The 16,398-nt window shown below is 39.2% G+C and overlaps 1 protein-coding gene across 3 annotated transcripts in view; it reads right to left on the bottom strand.

The window, feature by feature from the left end:
* LAMA4 (laminin subunit alpha 4) overlaps positions 1-16,398 on the bottom strand; it is a 147,607-nt gene that overhangs the window by 114,731 nt on the left and 16,478 nt on the right. The gene's annotated exons all lie outside the window — the stretch shown is intronic.

Below are 16,398 nucleotides of genomic sequence, written 5' to 3'. Positions count from 1 at the left end.
GGGGAGCCACCATTTTTAAAATTTGTGTAAAGGCACCATTTAGGCTAATGAAAGCCTTGGGCATAGGTGCTTCTGATGCCACTATGACATGCACCGGATATCTTGGACGCTCTGTGTTGCAGAACCTTAGAGGATTTCTTAGAATGGCAAATAATTAAGTGGTTCAAGAGAAGTTTGAGTATCCTCAAGGAAGAGCTCTGTAATGTTGTTCCTTTTATTTAGAAATGTTTTGTCCTGGCTCCAGAAAGTTCTGTTAATTTTTACTAAATCTCTTCTTGAAATTCTGTAGGAACTGGCAAAACTGACCTTTGTTATAACATTAAAAGGCAGATAATTTCAAAAATGAAAGCAGAGTTATTTTTAGTTTTGTTCCTGGTTAGCAATCTCTTGGCTTAGTGATTCCAAGACTTGTGTTATTTAGAGACTTTGAAATCTGAGTGGTCTTCCCACAGAGAAAATCGATGTCTGCCCGGTTTCTTTTGGAATATTCTCCACAATTTATTAAATGAAGATGGTGTTTATGTTTATATATGTGTGTGTGTGAGCAAGAGAAGTGTTACAATCAATTTTTAGATGACACTGAACACTTTTGCCCATGTGAGAAGACCTGACCTATAGCATACAACTGTATAAACACATGGGTAGCTGAACTGAGAGCATTCAGAGGGCTTATACTGCTTGGGATGGTGCCTAGGCCTTAAAATAACAACAACAACAACAACAATAATAATAACAACAATACAGGGCCTATGTACCAAGCGTTGTAAGTCCTTCATCCACATTATGGTATTTGCTCTTTGTAACAACTCTGTGCATTAGGTATAAGTATCTGCATTTTGGAAATGAACAAACTGCTGGTCAGAGAAGATGAGAAATGTAACCGGTGTCACACAGCTTTATAAGGAGTTCTAAATCCAAAGACAGATCTAAATTTTGTCCTTTCTCTAGTATAACATGCTACTTCTCATAAAAACAAAAAAGAGGTAGGTAGGAAGGAAGGAAGGAAGGAAGAAAAGAAAGAAAGGAAGGATACAAATTTATTTAATTGAAACTTTAATTAATTGAACATAAATATTTACCCTGTTTAAGTCACTGCATTGGTCATGTTGTGACCTCACCTCTCTCATTTTAGCCCACAATAGCCCTATGAAGGTAATAGCTGTCACCTACAATTTACAGATGAGTCTTTGTAGCTTATAGGGTTTGTTATGCAGACCAAGTAACGCAGATGAGAAAGGGTGGACCTAGGGTTTAGATTCTTCGTTTGACTCCTGGGTTTGAGCTCTTAACCATCTGGTGTACTGTTAATATATATTAACCCAATCCCTTTTATTGGACATTTAGGTTATTTCTAACTTTTTGCTGCTACAAACAGTCCAAAGCAGCTGAAATGGATAAAAATGTAAAATCTTTCCTTTAAACTCCAGAAAAAAAAATCTTAAAAAATGGATACATACTTAAAATATATAAAGTTACTAATATATGAAAATCATTGAATGGGACTATCTACTCTTTAAACAAATATTTCAGCCCAGTTATCATTTTGACTAATTACTTTCCACTAAATCATTTGTAGACTTTTTACAGCTCTCCTCATTAGCTACTATATTATTACAGCTTGACTCCTGCTTGAACACTGATTGGATTAATCAATAACATTTACTTCTGCCTTCAAAGACTAAAAGTGGAGATTGTCATTTGCTTACTTTGTTATCATCAGTATGGTGCCTGGCTTTGAGTAAAAATCAATGTGTGTACTTGACTAATTTTACATTTATAGAAATTAGAATTAGATGGAACTTTAGGAAGAAATTGGTATGGTGTACCCATATGCCACTTATATTTAAAGGAACTGGGAGTGACAGCATATGTCGATATTATTGCAGAAGGCGTTATTTCCAGAGGTCATATGATCACAATATTAATTATTATACTAATTATTTCATAAGATAATAGAACAAAGTGAGACTGTTTCTTAACAAAGAGGATAGCATTTATACAGCTGATTGATAGTTTTTGTCCTCATATGAAGAAGTCCTTTGAGAACAGTGACTGAAACTAATAATATTGTCATCATACAGAACATTTTTTGAATTTTCTTAAGATTCTGAAGTCATGCTTTTTTGAGGTATAGTCCAGTCTGCATCCCTTGAGTGTAGTAAACTCAAGCTAAGTAATACCATTTTAGGTTAAAAATGTTCACAAAAATCTCACTGGGTTTTCCAAATATTGTCACAGAGGAGCTAATTAATTGGCCCAAAGTCACTACTTTTGCATAGATATTGAATCTCCAGAATCTTCAGAATTTCTGTTGCAAAGCCTGATAGACTAAATAATTTAAATGCTCAAATAGCATTCTCTGGGAATCTGAGGTCCTCAACCACCCATTAAAACAAACAATGGTAAAAATGGATCAAATTTAGGAGGAGTCTGAAGTTGTAATGTGAGACCCATCTTGAGATCTCTCTCGGAGAGAATCAGACCCTAATCTCCAGCTCCAACAAATGACCATAAATTAAAATTCCATTACAAAAAGCATACTATACAGCCCTGTGCCTATTCTAATCACATCTAACCTATAATAAAGTAGTCCCCACCTTATCTGTGGATGATACATTCCAAGACTTCCAGTGGATGCCTGAAATTGCAGACAGTACTGAACCCTATACGTACTATGTTTTTCCCTATACATACATACCCATGATAAAGTTTAATTTATAAATTAAGCACAGTAAGAGATTAACCACAATAATAAAATAGAACAATTATAACAACATACTGTAATAAAAGTTATGTGAATGTGATCTCTCTCTCTCAAAATATTTTATTGTACTGTATTCACCTGTTTTCTTTTGGATGATGTGAGATGAAAAAAATGCCTGCTTGATGAGATGCAGTGAGGTGAATGACGTAGGCATTGGGTCGTAGGCATTGGGACCTGACAATACATCAGAAGGAGGATCATCTGCTTCTGGATGGAGGTTGACTTCAAGTAGCTGAAACCACGGAAAGCAAAATACTGCACAAGGACGGGGGGATCACTGTAGAAATTTGCTTTGTATCTTCAACCAAGGATTTGCAAACATTTTACAAATATCGACTCATCTTGCTTTCTGAATTAGACTTCTAGAATTTTGATTCATCAACTTTTGCTTTAATTTACTGAGGCTCGATGTAGAAAGTATAAAAAAAACAAAAACAAACCAAAATCTCTCTGAATTCATTCACTTGTGTCCAGAGTCATTGCTACCTCCCAAATTAGTGTTCTTCAAATTTAACAGCCCACATCCAATTCTCTTTCTGCTTAGGTTTTTGTATGTATATAATGACTCTACTTTTCTCCTTGTTTCCAGGCAACAATGATTTTAGCTCTAGTTTTAGTTTTAGAGAATTTCATTTTTTAAAGTGAATAATAAAAGGCACCTTAAGATCAAATATTATGCTCACCTAAAAGCTAAACCTTTGTGCCTTTACACTGAGTCTGTGGGTCTTGCACAATGCTGACTTCCATCTGCTTAAAACTTGGGCAGACCTAAGAATCAGTATTCAGAGGCTTTTAATAGGGACCAATGGTTCAATTTAATGTATTTAAAAATACCAATTTAGCCTTTGCTGGGGAGGAGTGACATCTGAGAACATATGAATTTATGACATGGGTAGGCATCTCACAGGCTATTTTTTCTGTGTCTATAAAAATAAAAGATAAAGTATCTGGGATGGAAAGCAGTCCTGACTTAAGCTATTGGTAACATTTGACTCTATATTTTTTCAGGGAGGGCTTAACACATCCTGTTTGTTCTTATACGAAGCTACGTCAAAGTGCCAAAATAAGTTAAAGGCATTATGCAATGTGTAACAGTTAGCAAGAAGTTGACCTCTTGATTGATTTTACTTGAATGTGGACAGAATTACCCCCTGGATCCTCCCTTGGGTCTCTTTAAGCTCTTGTTTGCATAATTGAAATTCCCTACATTTCAATAGGTGAAGTCAATTTTTAGATTTTGACAGTGATTTCACCATAGCTTTATTAGGAAAGTAGTTTCAAAATTCTTCAGAGGTTTATCCAGTTGAAGGTGTTTCTTCTTATAGTTGGCGTAAGAAAGCTAGGGCATCACTAAACACAAACTGGGGTGCCAGTTTCTCCTAGTTGGCTCTTGGAGCTATGGTTGTGCTTATTGCTTGGGACCCATGTCTGCCATGCCTTGGCCAGCGTGCCGAACACTCCAGCTCTCAATACAATCACCAGTGAAATAGAGACAAGGATTTAGGTTCTGAGGAATTCTGAGAAGCACAGAGCTGTCTTGACCAGAGTTAAGGCAAGTCCTTTAATTCTGTAAAGTGGAGATGTATTTATCATGCCATTTATGTTGCATCAGCGTGGCTATTCCTCAGCACTTTTTATGGGCTTCTTGAGTATTCCTTTGGGCAGGGAAATCAGTGCTCCACCCAAAGATCTCAAATAACTATTTACACACCCCGTACTCCATCGAATGTTATTCGGACTGGAGATACTAACAGACTCGGGCTGTGATGAACTACGTCTCACTCTTGGCTCTCTTTAGTTGTGTAACTAAAAGGATCAAACGAGAAAGTTTAGAGCCCTAAAGCCATAAAGATTTTCTTTTTGAAGTGTTGGATTTGGGCATGATTATGTTCATTAATACTGATGAAAATTTCTTTAATCGTCTCCTTGAAAAGTTACTTTAAATACTTCGTAAGTTGCTCATTTGTAGTAGCGATTGTGCTTATATAACATAATGGGGCATTAGTGGTGCCTTTTTGCCTTTGATTTTCTTGAAAAAATCTGCTAACATCTGGCTTTTCTGCTCTGGGTCCTCGTCACATCATCTCATGTAACTTGTTCTTTTCACTCCCGGCCTTCCGAGCTACGGTTACACAACATAGCCTTGGCCAGATTTTTTTTTTTTTTTTTTTTTTAATATCTCAGACCTGACTCAGTTTTATTTAATTTACTGGGGCAAATGCCATGGACACATTTCCAAGAAAGGAAGAGATGTGGTGTAGAAGGGCTAGAAGAACAAGCAGAGAGGAATGACTTCAGAGTTACAGGCATTTGGGGGATTTTTACATGACTCCTTCACCACTTGGCAGGAATCAATGTTGTGAGATGACAGACATTTCTGTCATCTTCCACTGGGTTTTTATGAATAATAACAGCTAATATTTATTGACGGACACCAGGCACGGAGTTAAGTGCTTTTTATAGGCATTCCAATGTGGTCATCACCCTTTAATGGCCCCATGGTCTTGCAAATGTCTGACTAAATTGCTTTTTCTTTTCACAAGGATTCGGGAGGCTTAATTGTCTATAAACTTACAGTGGCTTCCTTTCAGTGAGCCCAGGGAAGGCGGTAGTGCTTCCTTGGGCAGTTTGACTGGTTGGGATGTTCCATCAGTTTCCTTTGCTAATAAATGTGCCTTTTCTGTCGTGAAGCTGTCGCAGTTCTTCAGTGCTACCCTTACCCTGGATCGCTCAAGACGCAAAGCACAAAGGGACTGGCAGTCCTGTTTTTCTCTCCTTATACTCTTCCTCACGGGTTTATGCATCACTGCAGAAATGCTACTGTGAATTAGTAGGAAAGGAGAAATACATCCCAAAACCTCTACTGTACCCATTTATTCTCAGTAGATAATCTTGCCTCCTCTTTTAATGAGAAAATGGGGAGGTCATTGGGTGGAAAAGCTCATACTATTGTTCTTCTCCTCAAAATTCATCTTAATCTTTTTTTTTAAGATTTTATTTATTTGAGAGAGACAGCACATGGTGGGGAGGGGCAGAGGGAGAAGCAGACTCCCTGCTGAGCAGGGAGCTTGATGCAGGGCTCATCCCAGGACCCTGGGATCATGACCTGAGCGGAAGGCAGACGCTTAGCCAACTGAGCCACTCAGGTGCCCCTCATCTTAATCTTGACTCATTCTAATTTCCTCTGCTCATCTCGGAGGAGATAGCACTCTTCGTATTAGAAGAGATTAGCCCTCTCTCTGTGCTCTGGGACCCATACAACCTGACCCTGTGCCATCACCTGGCCTCCTTCTCTTACACACCATCCAGCAATTTGCACCCACAGGGTGAGGAGGCAGAGCATAATTAGGTTCTGGGTCCTGTGGTGGATGAGCTGTGACTTCTTCCTTGGGGCTCAGATTCTAGGAACACCTTCCCTCAGCTCTACCTCCTTTTCATTCTCCTCCTCTTTTGCTCAGCCAAACTTCACAAGTGAGAGAATTCAATCACACTGGCTCTGCTTTCTTCATGCCAACCCATGCCTCTATCCATTGCCTGGCTTCTGTTTCCATTGTGTCACTAAAGTGCTGCCAGAGGACCCAGCACAGAGCTGATAAAGCTGTTGGGTAATGTCTTTGTGGCTTTGCGTTTCCAGTCTTACTTGTTCTCATTCTAGTACTATTTCATTTCATTTCTCATTTCTACGTGGTTGAAATTCCCGCCTTGAAATTCTCTCTTCTCTTGGTTTCCAGGACAACTCTGCCTTCGGGTTTTTCTCGGGCTTATCTTTCTCAGTATTTTGGGGGTTTGGGGGAGTGGCAGGAGGGGAGGGCTGTTCATCTTCATCTGCTGCCTCCACACTGTTGATGTTCTCCAGGATCACCTCCTTATAGCTCTTTTCTATCGACACACTTTGTGATGTCATTTGGCAGTAATGTAAGTTTTGGAAATGCTTCCACAAGAATGAACTCGGCAAAGATCAGAAAATGGTTTGCACACAGAATAACATTTAAATACCCAAGTTCTGTCTCTTCCTTTTCACAACCCCTGTGCTATCATTGTTTATTTCAAATCCATGGCTTAAATGGAGACAGATGGAGTGCCACAGAGCTTAGAGTCTCAAGTCAGAAAGGGCCTTACACAATTCTGAACTGTTATAAACTTACTCTCTAAACTAATACCTCCATCTGTACTAGGGGGGCTGTAGGACTGGAAGTTCCCCGAATTAATTTCTGTGTAGAATGCAATGTTTATTAAAGGTTAAGTAATTGGAATGTGCTAATTTGAAGCTGACATATTTGTTATATTATTTAAACTCAACAGTAACTGCAGCAACTGTGTAGAACTTAGACAACAAAAGATTTTTTTTAAGGGACGAGAATTTTCTCATTGACATTGTTTAGAAATGCTGGCACATGAGGATAATAAAAAGCAGACTGTGGTTCAGCAAGTTTTATTATTGTTTTAAAATTCTCTCTACACAAAGTGCCTCTCATTGCCTCCACCTGGGTTAGACTTTTCCCACGTCCAGCCACCCTTTGTATGCTGGACCTCATAGAGTTTATACTCTATCTCTGAGATGCTAACCAAGATGAGTCTTCCCCCTTGTTCCCACTACCACTATTTAGTTCAGGATTTTGGCGTTTCTCTCCTGGATTATTATAATTATCTCCACCCTACTCCCTGGGTCACCAGAACTTCTCCCTTCCAGTTCATTCTTTATTGCCAGAATTAAATTTAAGAAAATTGTAATACGACTTGTTTACTTCAAAACTCCCAGTGGCTCTTCATTCATTGCCTACATGAGTACATAAAATTCTTTAGCATGATGTACAAGGCTCCTTTTTCATACTCCAACCCCAACCCGTCCTTTAGGGTCAACTTAAACACTGCTCCCTCTGCTCTACTTAAACTACTGGTTTCCTTCCTTCCCCCAAATATTCTTTTGACCACCTTGACCTTGCCACAAGAGGCTTGCAGTGTCTTTCTCCCTTCCATCACTTATGAATCCTTTCCTTTGTCTCAGACCCAGTCGCTTTTCCTCTGTGTTCCCATACCACTCGGCACATATCTCCTTAGAGCACATGGAACATACTATTACAGTTTTTAATTTGCACTCCTGCCTCTCTGAAATCACTGTGAGCTCTTTGAGAACAGGAATAGTGCCTTGTTCATCTTTGGATCTTCATCACCTATCAGAGTCATTAGCAAATAGCAAGTAGATTTTGAAAATATGTTAGTTGAAAAAAGTAGATTTGAATCTGTGAAGAATGAACAAAATGAGGGCATATAGTGTAGAAACTTTGGAGAGCATTTGGACAAATCTCACAAGTGAAGATCTTCAATCATGAATGAATCTTTTAAATATAATATTGAGAGTAAAAAGCCAGCTGCAGAACAGAAACACTACATTTATACGACATTTAGAAACATGCAAAATAATATTATACTGTACATTATGTAGGGACACCCACATATAAAGAAAAGTATAAGATATGAATGGGAATCTAAGAAATCAGGCTGTTTAAGGGTAAAAGAGGGGAATGGGATTGAGGAAGGAGATATATATAGGCAGTATTTTATTTCTTAAGCTCTATGGAGGGCACACAAATGCTCATGAAAGAAAAAAAAAATGAAAGAAAAACAAAAGATCCCACTTAGGTTGCCTGGATATTGGATTTCCATGTCTAGACCTGGTGAGGTCTCTAAAACATCATCTCTGGGAAGTGACTAATGTGGTCTTGACAATAGATTCAGATGCTTGTGTATAATTTCCCTAACTTCCTTGTTATTCACTATGTACCGTGATCATTACACAGAGTTAAAAAAATAAGCACAAGAACATTCCTTTCCTAATTTGTTCTTCCTTTGTTTTTCATCTTACAGCTAGCAGCTACATCATCCCATGGGAAAACCCTTCCCATGTCTATAAGTCTTTCTTAGTTAAAGCATGTATCAGCTTTTAGGTTTTTCTAAAAATATTTAAAAGACTACTTAATTTGATTTCCACTAATTTATTCCAGCAGTAAAGTTACATGTCCTGTGCTACCTGTGCAATCTGTAGTACTTTTCGAAGGCTTATTTATTCTAATTGGGATGTACTAATTTCAGGCAGAGGTAAATTCTCAGAATAGTGCACAATACTCCCATTTTCCGATGACTGAGAAACTAAATTTTAAAATTCAAGTGAGAGAGTTTATAGGCTAGTTTTCTGTTCTAAAAGGGGAGCTGGGGTCCAAATCCAGAGAACCCTGTCTCCTCAGGGACCAAGACAGCTAATAAGTAGGAGTCCCACCCACCTCTGGCTTTAGATTGGCAGAACATGGCAGAGTGACCCACAAGCTGAGGCTAAAGGTTGGCTCCTCCAGCTGGCTTGGAGTTGAAAAGGGGAATAGGGAAAGATTGAGCAATGTTTCAAACCAAATGAAGTGGAATTGTGAAATTTAAGATCATGCTCTCAGAGTTTGCTAAATTTTTTTGGTATAATCTCTTCTTTATTGTTCCCTTACATGAAAGTCAAATAGTTTGTGAATTAAAACAGCTAATTGCAGCAGATGCTTTTGGAAAGTGTTCCCCCACCAGAAAGGAAATAGAAAAAGCCGTGAATTTCAAAAGAGAGCTTGTCCACTGATATAGTCAGTCAGTCAGGAGCCCAACAGGAAACAGAATTCACTTTAGGGGTTCAAGTGAAGTGTGGGGAAGTTAAGGCACAAGGAATGGAGAAGCAATGGGAACACAAATCTACCACCTCTAGGGCCCAAGGAGTCAAAAAGAGTTGTTACACTAACCCAGGTGGGGGCCAGAGCTGTGGCTAGGCCACCATGAAAACCACCGTCTTACGGGGGCCACAGCTTCTGCCCAGGAGGCAGTGCCTAAGGCAGAGAGGGAACATGGCAGAACTACCCCACCTGTCCCTTCTTCCGTTTTCTAGTTCAGCGAGGAAGCATGAGTAGTGCAGTCTGCAAGGCTCAGCAAGCCTTGGCCTCTGCAGGCAGAGTGAGGCAGGGAGGCAGGGGCCAAGCTAGGATCTGGGGGGGAGTGGAGGAGAGCAGGTGCGGAGTAACCAGCCCACCATCACCCCCAGGAGCATGGCAGGAGAAGGTACTCAAGCAATGGTAGAAAATAATTGACCTGCCAGCTCTTTATCTGGGGACCATTTAATGGTTCAGCACATGTGTGAAATGACATCTGGTTGACTTTCTTTTTCAGCCAGTCCTAGGCCAAGGCGTCTTTCAAATATCCAAGTCGTTTTTACCGAATATTTAAAGGCTCATTAAAAAAATGTTAATTGACCAATTAGGATGGTTTTAAAACCCTGAAACAGAAGGAAACTCAGCTTTTGTTAGAAAATTATTAAATGAGATACCAGAAATTACCGTGGCTGTGTGAACTGAGCTAAAATTAGGCCAGAAGTTTAAGATTATTTATATCCAGTTGTTTTTTAATCACACCTGCCTCATGGCCCCCTCCTCGCTGTCTTTGCTGGTGGGGAGCCGTGCATCTCCTTCCTAGATAGCCCTGTTCCTCAGCCTTCCTCGGCCATCGCCTCTGAGAACAGGCAAAACTATGATAATACCGATTATCTCCTCCAACATCCTGAGCTCAACTTTTCATTTGATAAAAATTTAATCAGCTCTTAGGAGAGAACTATTCCTTGTTGAAGGGGAAAGGTCTTTTTAGCTATAATTATTCTAAACATTAATGTGGCAGTGTGACAACAGATTTTTAAGTAGTCCCAGTAGGGGCCATAGTCAGGAAAAAGCATGGATACAAATGCCTCTTACAAGATATAGTTTTGGAATAGCTAGTAACAGACTGAAAAGAGCTAACAAATTGAATTCTATCCATCTGGGGATTGAAACTGCAATATCTAAAGATAGACTGCCCTTCACATATTCGGACCCCTTCTATCATAATTTATAACAATCTGGGAAAAGTGACATTTCCCCCCTGTTCAGTCACTGGAGCACATTTCCAGGAAATCCAAATAGATAAGAGTTTGTATTCAAAGGTAGGATCCTTTTCAAGTAGTCGATTTTGATAGGTTTCTCAATATAATTGCAATGAATCAAATGTTCAATGAGGAAATGAAGAAAATTTCATAGGCAGAGGGAAAGTTCCCTCAAATGTGTTCTCATTTCTTTCTTATTCTTCCAACAGTTTACAAATTCTCTTTCCCTCTCTACATACAAATATGTACCTTTAGGTAATCTTTCTTTAGATTTTGCACCCCCAGTTGTCCGAATATGGTGAAAATCTACTCTTCGGCATTTTTAGAAATGCACACATGTGTATTCATTTGTTAACTCTGCATCTGGCAACTGTTAAGGAAGTATTTGTTGAGTGAGTGCGTCAATTTCTCCTCCAAATACGCTTGCATGTAGGGTACCCCCAGCTTCTAGACCTCACTGATTGACCTCCCATGTGCACTGATGTGATACACTACCATCTACTCCTTACAGCAGCCATAATTCCCTGTAGTTACAGCCTTGGGAGACAACTTGGAGGAGCGGAAAGCATGAGATCATCTGGATTCCAGTTCCAGTTCTACCACCCAAGCCATTTAATGCGAGGTCTGTTTCCCTTTCTGAAGAATGGATAATATTAGCTCCTAGAGTAGCTGTGAGGATTAACTAATATTGTGCATTTAGAGTCCAACAGAAGGGTATGAGAGGGGTTCAACAGCTAGTAGCTTCCTCCTTGCCTTTTAGACATGTCTGTGCGAGGATGGTCTGTTTTAACTGGCGGCCCCGCAGGGGGCCATCACTCTTTATGGCACGCAGCTCAGCAGCGACACCCGAAGTTACCAGTTCACTGTCTTTCCTCCCCAGAAGACTGAACTCCCCAAGAACAGAAACTGGATTTGTCTGATTTGTCACTGTATCCTCAGTGCCTTGCATAGCAGGTGCTTAATACATATGTACTGAACATATCTTGGTGTTACAGAATCACAGGACTCAAGAGCTGGTGAGAATCTTAGTGATTACCTTGTCTTACCTCTCATTTTAAATGTGGGAAAACTGAGATCTAGGGAAGTAAGGGACTTATCAGAAGTTGTTTGCCTAGAGCATGTTAATGCAACCCTCAGTGCTCCTTTGGCTAAAACACACTTCTTGATGATGATGAAGAAAATGGTATTGAGAATTGCAGGGGGTATTGCGGAAGCTCATGTCTCTTCTGGGGGCTGCAGGAAAGCCCACTCTGTCCTCCTCTGCCTTTCACAGGTCTATCTTGGAATAAAAATCAACTCTGCTCATGGTTGTCAGTTATGTCAAGAATCTCATTTAAGTTATTCCACTATCTTCTTGTTTCACAGGTGAATGCCAAAGTCATCAAAACGTCTTAATACCACTCCCCAGGCAGGGCGGGTGAAGGGGTTGGGGTGGGGTGGGATGGAGAAGTGGGAGCAGGTGATGGGAGAGGACGCTTTTAAGCCTTTTTCAGGTTTGCTTTGCGTGTGGTGCTCAGTCAAGATAGGAAACATTGCCCGTCAGTCCTCTGTAATTACTTGATTTGGCATGTGGCAATTATTATTAATTTAAATATAGTAACTTGTAGCTGGTGTTTCAATTTTTAACAGTTTCTACATAGTGCAGATAGAAATGGACTGTGAAGCAAATAGTGTAGATTATTCGTTAGAGAAGTGAACCCTCCTAACCCTTGTTAGAAGCTGGTCGTATGACATCCAGCTGTGTCCTTGACACCTCTCTTGTTCCATTTGAGGGATCTGACAATGGGCCTTGGGAAAGGATGCCCCTTTGTGTAATATACATCAGCATGTGTGCAGGTGTTTCCCCTTATGAATCAGAAGCAGATGTCTGGTTAGACAGAATGTATGGCAGGTTGATACGTCTGGCCCCAACTAACAGGAAGACTATGGCCCATAAATTGTATTAATAAAATACCGTCACTGTAATTTTGACAGAGCCATGAGACCAACACCTTTGTCCTTCAGCACTGAAGGAGGCTAAATCCCACAGAGGGCTTGGAATGGGCTCAAAATTTAGGATTGTTTGTTGAACCTACACAATGCCATCAATATATTTTATGAAACAAATTTTAGGAGACAAAGGACAAAGAGACTCTACCCCCAAGTGTTCTTATTTGTAAATTTGTAAAATGTGAGTAGTAGAATTCATGAAACAAACATTTTATGTCTCTGCTATGTGTCAAACACCTAAAAGGCTCAGAAGAATGAATCTTCAAGGCAAGATCAAAGTCTGTTCAGGGACTCTGATGACAGGGACAGTTTCAAACAAATATATATAACATATATATATATATTGTCAAACAAATATAAATAAACAAATATATCAAACACAAAGTGCTTATAGAAAGCATGGGAAAGGAACATTTAGAACATGCTGAACATTTAGCTCCATGATGTAGGGAGTTAATTTAAAAAGAAACAAAACAAAACAAAAACTTTTCCAACAAATGGTGAATCTATACTAACAAAATTTTAACTATAATATCATGAACTGTCCATAAACTACTGCAATTCTTTTTAGAACATGAATGATACTCAAAATTGGTATAGAATTTCCACTCTTTTCATGTTATTTGGGATTGTTTCCTATGATTTTTTAGTCCCCAACTTCCCTCCCCTAAACATTTTATTTTGTAATTTGGGCAAAACGCTGCCTAATTTAAAACTTTACTTTATTCAAGTTTACATTTATAAATAGCACCAATAATCTGCACATTTATTTTTAGTAAAAAAATTGAGGATAGTTCCAGAATCACTTTACAATCTGATATTATCTGTAGCGTTTAAAATTTGGCCCCAAATAACTACTGTAATCCTGATAACTACTCTGTTCGAGCATAGTTATAAAAGTGAAGGTAAATTATACAAACTACCATGAAAAGAAAATGACAGCAAAGGAGCGGGCGATGCCTCGAATGCTACAGATCTATTCTGTGCGCAGCCACGCTCATGACAACAAAATAATACAAATTTATGAAAGGAAATAGAGGGGGAAAGCTGAGTGTGTTTGATTTAAAGTAATTCTGTTATCTATCATTTGAGGGGGAAAAATTGCGCTGATTTTAAAACAATACTTTCGTTACAGATGTTTCCAGACCCCTTCCCTGATCCAAGGAAACAAAATACCATTCAGCAACAAGCACAGATTTAGAGATGGGGCTTGTTCCAATATAAACATTTCTTCACTAGACCTTCTCTATGAAAATGCATAGTCAATTTTTCCATATACAGTGGGAAAGACAAAGCTTTTTAGCTTAAAAGGCATTCTCCCCCGCAGTGCAGAGCTCCTGGAATGAACAGCCTGGGGACACCATGGTTCACTATTGATGTCAAGATGAATGCCAATTTGGCCATCAGGATTATAGACCAAATTATGTCAGAATGTACACATGCCACAAACAAAAGACTCAGCACTGTTTTGGCTTTCAGCATTTGGTACAATCATTTATTCATTCTGTCTTTTTGTTTCATGTACCACTGTTCACCTGGGGCCCAGTTTAGGATATGGCAGGAAGCAGGCATTTAAGAGTACATGAAGGATGCATAAACTTTTTTTTTTTTTTTTAAGCACTTCAAACTGAAGGCACTTGGCTGGGCAATTTGGGGATCAGAAGATGAATCACAGCCACTGCTGGCCTCCAGGGTTTCATGGGGGCATATGTATCTTACCATAAGGTAGGGCAGAACGTACTAAGAATCACAATGTAAGAGGAGAGGTACAGAGAGATGCTGAGAGCATGAAGAAGGAGAGATTACTTTTAACATGGGAGTGGGGGGACGTACATCAAGAATGGTTCTTCAGAGGAGGTGACTATTGTGTAGAGTTGGGTTTTGTTTTTTTTTTTTAAAGATTTTATTTATTTATTTGAGAGAGAGAGAGAGAATGAGAGATAGAGAGCACGAGAGGGAAGAGGGTCAGAGGGAGAAGCAGACTCCCCGCTGAGCAGGGAGCCCGATGCGGGACTCGATCCCGGGACTCCAGGATCATGACCTGAGCCGAAGGCAGTGGCTTAACCAACTGAGCCACCCAGGCGCCCGGGTTTTGTTTTGTTTTGAAGGAGGAAAGCTAAAGCTGAAAGGCTGGAAAGCATAGGGCATTTTTTAATCATTCCCCATAAGATGCAGAGGCTCAAACTTCTGTGCCTTCTATTGTTTTACTGCTCAAAGCAGACATCTTTCATTCCTGGTAATCTACCTCAATGAAGGTACCAGATGGACCTACTATTTGTCTACTTTCTGGGACCTTCTTTGGAAAGATTAGCTAAATATCACAATTAAACTCAAGTAGCATCTTCAGCAACCTTCTTGCTTATACTATATTCCCACAGAGATACTTCTCTCTCTCTCTAAACATCGTAGATAATATTGGAGGCATCCCCAAAGTAAGTGTTAAGTACGCCTAAAAGCCTCAATAATTCTTAGTGCTTACCAGAACTCCAAGAGTGACTCTCATGTGGCTTTAAACTTAGGAAGCTTGGATTTGACAATAATTTCCAAGTTATAATTTATGCATAGGGAGAATGTCATTAAACTATAAAAAGAGAATATTTTTATTTTATCGTTTTTCATTCTATCTAGTGAAATTTGCCCAAAGTGAAATGAGCAGAAGAATGGTGGTAGAAACACTTGGTTTTCTGGCCCTCTGAGTAGTTATAAGATTGATTTAATTTACTTAGAACCCATCAAGAATTAAAGCAAGAACCTGGCACACTTGTTTTTCAATACTCTATTGTCAGTAGCCCAGTCTCTGAGCAGCTGAAATGGAGCAGAAAACTATCCTCATTTAAGGCCTCAACTACTATTTCAGTTTTTTTTTTCCTTTTTGAAGTCTGTAAATTTCTTAAGATGATTTGAACTATGCTTGAAAGAAATCTATGCTGACTCATGAACTTGTGGAGAAAGCAAATTTTCTAGTTGAATATGAGCTTATGTTAGCAGATTTAAAAAAAGGGAGAGAGATTGTAATCAAAGGAAAATCAAAACACAGTTTAGATCATCTGAGATGAAGATATAATGTCTGAAAACTAAAAAAAGTGTCCCACACTTGTTAGTTTTCAAAATAATTAAAATGGAAGAGCAGATGAAAAGATGTTCTACAGAAAAAAACCCCACCAAAATGCTTATTTCCACTGAACATTTTGATATATTACACGTCCAAAAACACAGGAAAAATGTGCTTCATCTGCCAAAATAATCACAAATACTCTTTGAGATTAGGAAGAATCCAGCCCTTTAATAAAACCAAGAGATTTTAAACACCCTACAAAGAACATTATACTTCCCCCATAAAGATTATTACTCTAACCTTACAAAGATGTTTGTATCACCTTAAATACAATATTACTCTCACCATACTGATGATCCTCCTCACATCAAATACCAGGGGAGAGGACAGGGGATGACGGTGCCTGCTATTTGGAAAATGGACCATTGAGTGGGCAGCAGTTAAGAGCTGTCCTGCCTCCCACAGACCTTCCTATTTTGCTGACCACCAGGTGCTGCTCCAACCCCCTGAAATACTGGTTATTAGAGTCAGGGCATATCAGAGCAGATACTACTCATGGGACAGTCCCTGGATTTCACCAACTGCAGTTCTGCTGGGCATTGGCAGATTTTCTTTGAGAAAAGGTATTAATTAAATGAAGAGGCTGAAACTCTGAACTGT

This window comes from Zalophus californianus, chromosome 7 (genome assembly GCF_009762305.2).
Source record: "Zalophus californianus isolate mZalCal1 chromosome 7, mZalCal1.pri.v2, whole genome shotgun sequence".
NCBI classification, from domain to species: domain Eukaryota; kingdom Metazoa; phylum Chordata; class Mammalia; order Carnivora; family Otariidae; genus Zalophus; species Zalophus californianus.
The sequence above is the reverse complement of the archived record's forward strand: the minus strand, read 5'-3'. Positions and strand labels throughout refer to the sequence as shown.